Source organism: Abrus precatorius, unplaced genomic scaffold, assembly GCF_003935025.1.
Source record: "Abrus precatorius isolate BTA unplaced genomic scaffold, Abrus_2018 Scaffold10, whole genome shotgun sequence".
Taxonomy (NCBI): Eukaryota; Viridiplantae; Streptophyta; class Magnoliopsida; order Fabales; family Fabaceae; genus Abrus; species Abrus precatorius.
Genome location: NW_020874292.1, coordinates 17019694 through 17030865, shown reverse-complemented (window position 1 = coordinate 17030865; position 11172 = coordinate 17019694). Strand labels below are relative to the sequence as shown.

At 38.5% G+C, this 11172-nt stretch overlaps 1 non-coding gene across 1 annotated transcript; it reads left to right on the top strand.

Moving 5' to 3' along the window:
• The first annotated feature begins 10732 nt into the window (after window positions 1-10732).
• Window positions 10733-10837, top strand: LOC113853378. The gene has a single exon (XR_003502550.1). It is a non-coding gene; the product is annotated as a small nucleolar RNA R71 (small nucleolar RNA).
• Window positions 10838-11172: the final 335 nt, after the last annotated feature.

The following is an 11172-nucleotide window of genomic DNA, read 5'->3' as shown; positions in this document are numbered from 1 at the left end:
GCATCAAATGAGGTAGCCTAAGAGGTTCAAGCATTCTTTCACCTTGTTTTTCATCATTTTTCATTATGTGAAGATCTCTTCAATCTCTTGGACCTTGCTTCATTTTTTTTTTTCCTTTTTCATTCTTTCTTTTATGATTTCTTGGACTTTGGTAACCACTCTTTTTCTTCAAATTTAAGCAAAATTTTTTTTTTTTTTACATGTATTAGTGACATGTATGATGTCCACCACCTCAAACTTGAGAGGTTGCTTGTCCTCAAGCAACTATAGTCAAAATCAACACCCCAAACTTAGTGTTTGCACTCACTCTTGATGTTACTCAAAAGAAATACGTTCTTGATGGAAGAAAAAAATGTTTTGGCAGACTAAGTTTGGCAAAAGAAGGGAATGTAATACAATAAGGTGCAAGGGTGGGCAATGGTGAGTGGGTGTGTGTAAAAGTGGCCTCAATCATCTAGATAAAAATTGCATAATGCATATTCAACTAAGAAGCAGGGCAAGTTCTAGAGGATAGATGCAAAATTAATGGAATATACACACAAAAGAAATTAGGGACTCAATTCTCTACCATGGTAAAAATGGCGATAACTACTTAACATCATGTGAGCATAATTCACCTTGCAAGAAAAAATATTCAGCATGGCATGGAGAGAAAATTATTTACAAAAGTATAGTGTGTTCATGAATTGAATGAAAATTGCAGTAAGAGTCTAGAATTGGAATTACAAAATTAATGGCTTTAGGCACACCAAACCTGTAAAAAATGTTAGATCTAACAAAATCCACAACAACTTTAGAATCATTAATTTTGGTGGCCTTAGCCTCCACCCATTTGGAAACATAATCAACAGCTAATAAAATAAATGTGTAACCAAAAGATGCAAGAAATAGACCCATAAAATCAATACCCCAAACATAAAAAACTTCACAGAAAATGATCGGCTGCTGGGGCATCTTTAGGCGATGGCCATTCACTTTAAAAACCTTGTTTGTGGATTCACTTTTTACTTCCACTGCTCCATAGGGAGAAATGGTGGTCACAATGAAAGGTTCGATCCATCTAGATCTGAGTTTTCCAGGCATGAGCTTCAAATAAGAATTAAACAGCAAAACCTTTTGACCTATGGAAAACTCCTTCCTTGCTATCCTTCCATCATGAAAGGTCTTTGTTTCCTCCTTATAAATTCTGGGGTTTTCATATACTTCAAGACGAAGTTCTTCTAATTCTTGCAAGTGCAGTTTCTTTTGTTCCCCAGCTTTGTCTAGGCTCATATTGCAGGCTCGCACTGCCTAATAAGCACGATGTTCTACTTCCACTGGCAGGTGGCAAGCTTTTCCATAGACAATTCTATAAGGTGACATTCCCAAAGGAGCCTTGTATGCTGTTCTATAGGCCCAAAGAGCATCACCAAGACGCTTGCTCTAGTCTTTCCTACTTGGCTGAACAATCCTTTCCAAAATCTTCTTAATTTCTCTGTTGGAGAGCTCAACCTGCCCATTGGTCTAGGGATGATAACGTGTGGATACTTTGTGCACTACTCCATACTTTCTCAGTAGAGTCTCAATGGTTCTATTGCAGAAGTTGGTACCCTGGTCACTAATCAAAGCTTGAGGTACTCCAAACCTACAAAATAAATGAGTACGCACAAAATCTGCAACCACTCTTGAATCATTAGTTCTTGTGGGCTTAGCCTCTACCCACTTAGAGACATAGTCCACAGCAAGCAAAATATATAAGAAACCAAAGGAAAGAGGGAAAGGACCCATGAAGTCTATACCCCAAACGTCAAATACATCACAATATAAAATGGATTGTTGAGGCATTTCATGCTTCAAGGTGATCACCCCTCCAGTTCTTTGGCATCTCTCACATGTAGAACACACTTGCCAAGAGTCCTTGAAGATTGTAGGCCAATAAAAACCTGTATCCAATACTTTCCTTGCAGTCCTTTGGGGCCCAAGCTGGCCTCCTATAGTGGATGCATGGCAGAAATGCAAAACTGATGCAGCTTTTTCCTTAGGAATGCACCTCTTAATCACTTGATCACTATAGAACTTCCACAAATAGGGGTCATCCCAGAGGTAATGTGTAACGCCTCGATTCTCCTGATTTAGCTAGCAACCCTTGAATCGTACTTACTTGCTTATTCTGGTTCTTTAGTATCAAAATAATTAGATAGAGGTTAAATTATTTTATTTTGATAGAATGTTGATTTATTTCTAAGTTTGGTATTTTAGGGTAACTGCATGCAATATATGGTTTCAATATTGTCCAAGGATTTCTTTGAGTATGTTCAGCTGTACCGTCTGCAATGCCCCTGATAATTTTATCCAGAAAAGTTAAATTTTATCTTATTTAAATTGTCAAATTGAAATTATCTGCCTTGAAAAACGTGAGAGTTTGTAATCATTGCTAAGATTTTGTAATCATTCCTTAGCCGTCGAAATTCTGCACGGAATCTCACGAAATCTAGTAATCATTACTGTAAAGATTTCCAAATCTAGTATCAGCCACTAGAATTTCATGCAAAAGATTCTTGCCTCCCGATTTGTAGACATAATTATTCCGGAACTTTCTTGTCTTGTCTTCTAAAAGGCCGGCATCATGATTACTTTAATTAAATGCTTTTCTTGAAATTTGCACCATGTCAAATGTCCCTTCAAAAGTCAATCTCGTCACATCAAATTCCTCATCGGCCAATCACATTGCATGCATTTGCTGCCTAGAATCTAGCCTTTGGAATTTTGTGCAATTCTTGGAATGTTCTACTCCAAACCGTGTGCATGTAGTCTCCACATTCCTCCATGCATTTTGCTTGCCAAATTGTATTTACTTAACTTGCAAGTTTGCAAAAAGAATTCACTATTCATGCACAAAAATCGTGGCACCCTTATCATTCAAGTTTTTCACCAAATTTCACTTCCAAATTGCTTCAAATCAATTTTGTGCTGTTTTGGTATTTGAATCTTGTCCCACAAGCCCAAACCGTGAGCATTAAGTTACATTTGGCAAAGGAAAATTGAACACTTCATATAAATAGGTCAAGCTACCTTATTTCCTCTCTTTTTTCACTCTAAAAACTGTGAGCCTCCCACTCTTTCTCTCAAAATTCTTTCAAGTCCTATTCTCTCCATTTTCTTCAAAGAAACAGAGACCCTCTCTCCCTAAATCCCTTCAAAATTTCTCATCTTCTCAACCTTTCAAGACAAGCCAAGGAGCTCCAAGCTTTCACCCTTGCATTCTCTTGCTTGATTCTTCAAAACCGTGACCATTCCTTCAAGGAGGTAAGCTTTCTCATCCTTTTTCTTCTTTGATTTGAAGAACCATGGAGGCCTAACACCAAAAGCTCCTAAAACTTCCTTTTTCACTTGATCTTAACCATTTTGAAGCTTTTCCCCTTTTCTCTTCAAAGAACCGAGGAAGACAACCTAGCCAAGAGGAGAAAGATTGAAGTTTGAAACTCATCCTCTCGGTCCAACACCTTTCTTTTGAAGAACCAGCCAAGATTAACTCTTTTTGCTCACAAATTTTTGACACATTCAAGGCAAGGGGGAGTTCTCACCATTGATGTGTTTGCATGTCCATTTCTTGACTGTTTTTGCTCATTTTCCCTTTGAAAAATAGTGTATATTGGACTGCATGTTTGAAGAACTTCAAATCTGAACTTCTAGTGTGTGGATTTCTTTGTTTGCATGCCTCGGTTACATCCTAAAGAGTTTGATTCCACTTTTAATCAACTTTGTTCCTTAAAAGCTTGAAACTTTGATGTGTGGATGTGGATTTTCCCTTGTGTATGTCTTGATTTTTATGTTCCCTTGGTGAAATCTTTGAATTAATGATATTTCTTGCTTGAAACCATGAACCGTGAACATGATTAACATATCCTTTCACTTGCATGTTGAATTTTAACCATGAAATGCTTTGGATCCCTTTGTGCATGCCTCGGTTTCACTTTTGTTTGGCTGGATTCTTTGTTTAAAATGTTGATTTATCCTTGTAATCAATAAACCTTGGATTGCATGTGAAATGGAAGCCATTGCATGTTGATTTCAGCCCCTAAGTGTTTCAGTTTTCCCTTGGAAGTTTGAATGTCACTTGGAAATGTTGCCTCTGCACTTGGACGATGAAACTATGTCATTGCATGTTAATTTCCTTTGTGTTACCTATTTTTAACTTGACGAAAATCTAGTGGAAAGGCTGGACAGATTTGACCTTTCATGAAAAAGACTAGCATATTGAACTACACTTTAGAATTTGAAAACCGTGCTAGACTTTGTGTGATTTGCATGAAAATGGTTGCTTGCTAGTTTGGATGATGGATGATTGAATTGATTGTGATGTACGTTTCCACTTGGTTTAAAAAGTTTCATGCATGTGATGCTTTGGGAATTTATGGTGGACAAGAAAGTGAAAACTATTCACTCTCGGTTTTGATGATAAGGAATCCTAAAAGTTGTACTTGAATTTGTGTTAATTTTGGTGAAATATGAGTGAGAAGGATCGTATAATGATAGGGTGTGTTTGTTGTTTGCACCTGGATTCGTGAGTATTAAGATGAATCATGCATCATGTTCATTGCATTATATAAGAAGTAAAAAGGGAAAAATCAAGTGCAGCCCTTTTTTATGGAAAGTTTACCCAAACTAAAAAGATAGTAATTAAAGGTATGGAGATGGTAATTAAGGTTTTGGCCATAGTAGTTAATTGATAAAAGTCATTCTTGGAAGGATCTCACTATTAGCTACTTAATAAAACCCATCGCGTGAGGACTTAATATTAATAAACCTAAAGAGAGCTAGAACTAAACTAAGTAACCTTGAATTAAATAGGTAATCGGGAATCAATACAAGTAATTAGAAAATAACTAAATGGAAAAAACCAGAGGAAAAGAGGAAAATGGAAACACGTTATATCTAAATAGGAAGTAGTATAGTTAATAGCGAGGGAAATGATAAAATGAGCAATGGTGATATAGTAAATTATTATAATTGAATTGGATGAGGAAAATCTGAATGGGTTATGTCAAAATTACAAAAATTTATGTGTTGAGAAATGGTGGATGTGTATTTAAGCTTGTATGTAATTCCTAAACCTTGTTGTTTAACAAATTTATGCTGGATGAGAAAGTGAATAATGATTGAGCAGGCCTTGTGAGGGCTTTGATTCTGTGCTTTGAATTCCATGTGATCCAAGATTGAGAAAACATTGAGGAGAGAAAAGAAAATCATGCTCCATGCATCATAACATTTCTTTGGAACGACTTGATGGCATAACAGAGGCACAGCTGTAGGTATTGGAGGTTCGATCCCGAGTAGACCTACGGGGGTGGCGAAAGGGGGAACAATCGACCTAGATGGCGCAGCAGAGCTCTCTGTGGCCGGGTCGTGACCTTACTTGCAAGCCTTAGCCAAGCCTAACAAGAACTCCACATCCTAGGGTCGTTGAGGTCCATTCCCGAAGAGACCCAGTTTAGGGCCAGCACCAGTTTGGGTGTTTTTGAATAATGATACAAATTATTTCTGTGCAATTGTGATGCAGGGAATGGAGTCCTCCGATCACCACACGACTTGAATATGAAATTGTTAACTCTACACTAAATGCTGGGCAAGTCGCTGGCAGTAGAGTAAGGGATCCCCATGCATACCATATGCATTAAAACAAAAATTTGAGGGATGGATAGCGAGGAAAGAAACTTGCATTCATGCATCATGTGCATTATTAGTTTGATGAACCTAGGAATTATCTATGAGAAGTATAAACCGACTTATATTGTACCGAAGTTTGTTTTGAGATTGGATAATGATGTTGTTTGGGTGATGGTGTGAAAAGCCACCTACCTTGGGGTACAACTATTGAATGTTTGTTTGTGTTTGGAGAACTCACCCCTATTTGTGTGTGTTGTTGTACTTTTGTATATGCCTTGTATAGATGACCAGCTTCTGAGTGAAGGTATGGATCCTGCCATCTGAGGAGGACGTTTGGGTGTTCGATGCGGCAGCACAGCAAAGCATCTTCCATGGAATGGCACGAGTGATTCATGGACAGGATGTTAGACACTCATGGACCACCCACTTTATGGTTAACACCCCCATCGAGCTTGTTTTCTCCACCCCACCTAGAGATTCTCACCTACCTTGTCTTGCACTTGCAGCTACTCCTTCTCCCATGTCTGTTGATCCCTGTACTCCCAGTTCTAGACCAGTACCTGCACCTGTACCATTCCCTACTGAGGATCCTACTCCACCCCCTGTGGCCACTGAGAGAGATGTTCATATGGCAGAACCCTCAGTGAGGAATGATGATGTACTGCCCCACATGCTCCCTACCTACCCAAACACCTATTCGCCCTTCACTAAAGTCCATTCGCTACCTCACACTGTTGGTTGGATTGAAGAGGACACTGAGGACGCTGCTTCTTCTAGCTCTGCTTCCCTAACATCTTCTGAAGAGTTTGATCCCATTGAGGATTATTCACCTTATGAGTGATGTTTGTTGTTGGTTTCTGTCCTAGTGGGACTGCTCGTAGGGTGTTTGGTTTACTTGTCTCGTGATTCTGTTTAATGGATTGGGTTAATGTTTGTTGCTCTCGATGCTATCTGAATATTTTACTATTTCTGTCAAATTGATGTACCTTGAGGTACCTTTATGTCATGAGTTATGTTTGTCCTTATCCCACTGTATGGTTGAAATTGGGAAGTGAAATGATGATTGTCTATGGAATACGGAATATTATTTGTGTGATTAAAACTCTCTATGAAGAGAGAGCTTATGTTCGTACAAAAGGAAAAAAAATCCTGCTATTTTTTAGGCGTCACATAATGCTTGGCATCATTCTTGATCTTTTCCCTTTTAATCCTTGGTGCATCTACTAGAAAAACTCCTGCAACTAAAAAGTTTACAATGTCAGCAAACCAAGGAAACTTTGAAGTACACAACTATAATAGTTGCTCATCAGGGAAATCATCTTTTAGAGGAGTGAGTTCAGGGACTCCCTCTATTCTGCTCAAATGATCTGCCACCAAATTTTGTGCTCCACTTCTATCCTTTATCTCCACATCAAATTCTTGAAGTAGAAGCATCTACCTTATCAGCCTTGGTTTCGAATCTGTCTTCTTTAAAAGGAACTTAAGAGCAAAAGAAACAAAATTCGGTGCATGCACAGGGAATAGCTGATGCCAAGAATGTTAGCCAAGGTCCATCCAATAGCCCTTCTATGCTTCCGAATCACATCGAGCAACTGCTCCTCTTAGTCCTCATCAAGCTCAGTGGATATGATCACAGGGAGCTTCTCACCTGCTTCCAAGTAAGTGTATTTTAGATGCTCAGGCAGGGGTTTAAGCTTCAAGGTGGGAGGCTGCTCAACTGAAGGAAGTGGTTTAGCACTCTCATTTGAAATGATCTCTACAACATTTAAATCATAAGGGTTAGATTCAACTATACTTGTTGTTCTCAATGAACCACATTCTATCCCTTTTGACTTTTCAATGTCATTAATGTCAGAAGTTGCAGAATTTAAATCCAGAAAATCAGAAATACAAGTATCACACAAAGATGAATTAGTACAATATTCACAAATTTTAGTATCTATGGTATCTACACAATCAAAAAAATCAAAGAAAGCGTCTCCTAAAAATTCAACAAAACTATCATCTATCAAGCTATCAAAAACATCAATGTGGAAAACTGAATGCTCCTCAGGCGAGTGCTTCATAGCATCTAGTATGCTGAAGCAAACCACACTCTCTCCAAACTCCATAGTGAGAGTCCTAGCATGCACATCAATCTTGGTCCTGGCTGTTTTCAAGAATGGCCTCCCCAAAATGATAGGTGCAGCTCCTTTTATTGGCTCTTCTTCTTACATGTCCAAGATGTAGAAGTCATCAGGAAAGATCACGTCATTCACTCTCACTAGAACATCCTTCACAAGGCCGGCTGAATTAGTGGTGCTCCTCTTTGCTAGCTGAATGATGACACCTGTGGGCTCTCTTCTTTGTCTACCACTCTTGGTTGACATGATGTGGGCGTAGGTGTAGGCTGCTCTTGGCTCTTAATCTGTCCTCCTTCATCTTCTGCAGCTAGAGTGCAACTAGGATTCTTCTCCTTAGGCATCTCCGGCTCTTGCATCACCTTACCAGATCTCAAGGTAAATGACATTCACATTCTTTGGGTTTGTTATAGTTTGTGCAGGGAGATTGCCTGAACCTTGAGATTGAAGTTGATTCAGGAATGAAGCAAGTTGGCCCATTTGATTCTCCAAGGTCTTGTGATAAATCCATATTTTACCATATTTTTAGCATAGTTTTTGGTTAATAATTAGGAAAATAGTTCTAAAATAAACTTGAAAAGATCACAAAAATAATATAATTAGTATAAATTGTTGTTTTGTTGACATATTAAAAATTGTTTAGATTTTTGTAGGAGTTCATGCAAAAAGATGGAAAGTTGTTGAAAGTGCTTAAAGGAAGGATTAAAAGCTGAAATTAAAGAAGAATAGTCAAAGAATCAAGCTTGAAGAAATCCTAAGAGCTGGGCGTTACAACTCCAAGTGATTGGCGTTTGAACGTGGAAAGAAGAAAATACAGCACTGGGTCTGTGTGGCTACTCTGAGTGATGCGCGTTAACACTCCCGCAACTAAAACTGGGTAACTGCCATTGCGTTGAAACGCACATCACTTGGCGCTTTGGCGCGCAACAAAGAGTGGCAACTCATAGCAGATGGCGTAACAACGCAGAGCTGAGCACTTGGAAGAAGCGTTCATTGAAGTGATGTGCGTTGAAATGCACATCATTTGAAGCTTTGGCGTGCAAGAGCGCGTTGCAACTCATAGCATATGCAGCCAAGGCGCGCATCCGCTCGCCTTTACTCCAGCCACTGCGTCTTTTGGCGCAGAATTCTGCAATTTTCATAACTACTTCTTCCTTCCAATTCTGGACGTTTGGAGCTTTTGTATCACTTTTAGAAGATTCCAGAACACTTGGGGACAACTAACTATCAGAATTTCAAGGGAGGAACTCTATAAATAGGAATTAGGAACTTAGAAAAGAGAGCCTTTTACCATTTTTTGTTTTCTTTTCATTTCCACACCTTAGGAGAGTTAGAGAGGGAGATAAGGGGCGACTTCCAAGCTCTGGACCTTGAGGAATCAGGCTGGGGATTGGATTTATGAAGAAATTCTGCAGCTCCTCTTCTTCTACTCTTTCTCTCTCTTTTTTTAGGAGCATGTTCTGATTTCTTTTTGTTAGGGATGCATGGATCCAGATTTGATATTATGATGTAATGTTGGATATGGACCTTGAGGTTTTAATTGAATTGAGTATGTGATTCTGTTCTTAATGCAGTTGTGAACTAATCCTTCATTCAATTGAATTTAGAGGAATCTTCATCAATGGAAATTGAGTTTATTTCTCATATATGAATTATATGCCTAGGTTATTGAGATCTTAGGAATAAGTATCATAATCTAGTAATCCTATAATTTCCAGAACTTAATGCAATATTTGGTTGAATTTCACCTAAGGAATTAGGGAGGTTTAATTAGATATTAGGATCAATGAGGCAATGAATTGTCCTTTGGTTAAAGAAGTGAAATTGATTATCAATCAATTAAAATTCTTAAGAGTCCAGAACATTATTACATTGCAATAGAAAATCTGGTGAAGTGATTTCTAACTATTTTCCATATAGCATTTTAATACAAAATTCGTATTCTGTTTTGGTGTACTTTAAGATTTCTGCACTTTATTGTTTTTGTTCTCAAATGATTCGAAACATCTCCAATATTCGTTTGGCTCAACTAGTTATTGATTTGTGAAGTGGTAGTTGATAGACCTAATCCCTGAGGACGATACTTGGGACTCATATTGATTTCCAAATTTTATTACTTGCTATAACTACCTAGTACACTTACTAGTTAGTTCTCCAATAATGTGACATCTTGATACTTGCTTGAGTTTGTTGCTGGAAGGCCTGGCTCTGTTGCTAGAAATTGAGATTACTCATAGTGAGTTACTTCACAAGGTCTTCCAAGGATGACTCACTCTTTTGAGGTGCAGGAGCCAGTGAAGGGGATGCTTGATGGTGCTGCTGAGATGAAGATGATGGATGGTGATATTGCTGGGCTGGATATGGCTTATTTTGTCCAGCTTGATGCGGTTGGAAATGGTTTTTATTTGGTCAGCTAGAGCTTTGATGCTGTGCATTTCCTCCCCACCTTAAGTTAGGATGGTTCCTCCAACCGAGATTATATCTATTAGAAGATAAATCCTAGCTCTGTTGTTGCTGCGGCTGCTGAAAAGGAAATTTATTAGCAAAAATATTAGCAGCATAAGCTTGAGGATTACCTTCCAAAAATTCAGTTTCTTGCAATGTGGGGCAACTATCAGTGAAGTGATCCGTAGATGAACAGATCCCACAAAGCATGGCTGGAATGGGTGAAGGCGGAGGTGTGTATGCAGCAAAATTCTTTTGAATGGATGCCAACTGTTTGACCATAGAAGCCAACTCATCTAGCTTATGCTCCAGTTTGTGTGAATCTGAAGTTTGAATTTCATTGACACTCCTGGACATGATGGAATTTTGCCTTGTAGCAAACTGTTGAGAGTTAGCTACCATATTCTTAATGAGGTTTCTAGCAGTTGTGGGAGTCTTATCAACTAGGGCTCCTTGCTAGTTGCATCGATCATGCTACTATCCATTAGCTGTAGAAGTATTGGATTAGCAGCTGGTCACTTATCGCATGATGAGGGCAGCTAGCACATAGTCTCTTGAAAAGCTCCCAATATTCATACAAACTTTCCCTCTCCAGCTGCCTAATACCACATATTTCCTTTCTTATTGAGGCAGCCCTTGAGGCAGGGAAAATTGTTTCTAAGAACAATCTCTTGAGGGTGTCCCAACATGTAATAGAACCAGGTGGAAGATAATACAGCCAATCTTTAGCCAAATCCATAAGAGATAACAGAAAAGCCTTCAATTTCACATGCTCTTCAGGCACACTTTGTGGTCTCATTGTAGAGCAAACAATATGGAATTCTTTGAGGTGTTTATATGGATCTTTACCTGCAAGACCATGAAATTTAGGCAAAAGATGGATTAGGCCAATTTTAAGAACAAAAGGGGCATCCACATCTGATGAATCCATATTTTTACTGATATTTTAGTATAATTCTAA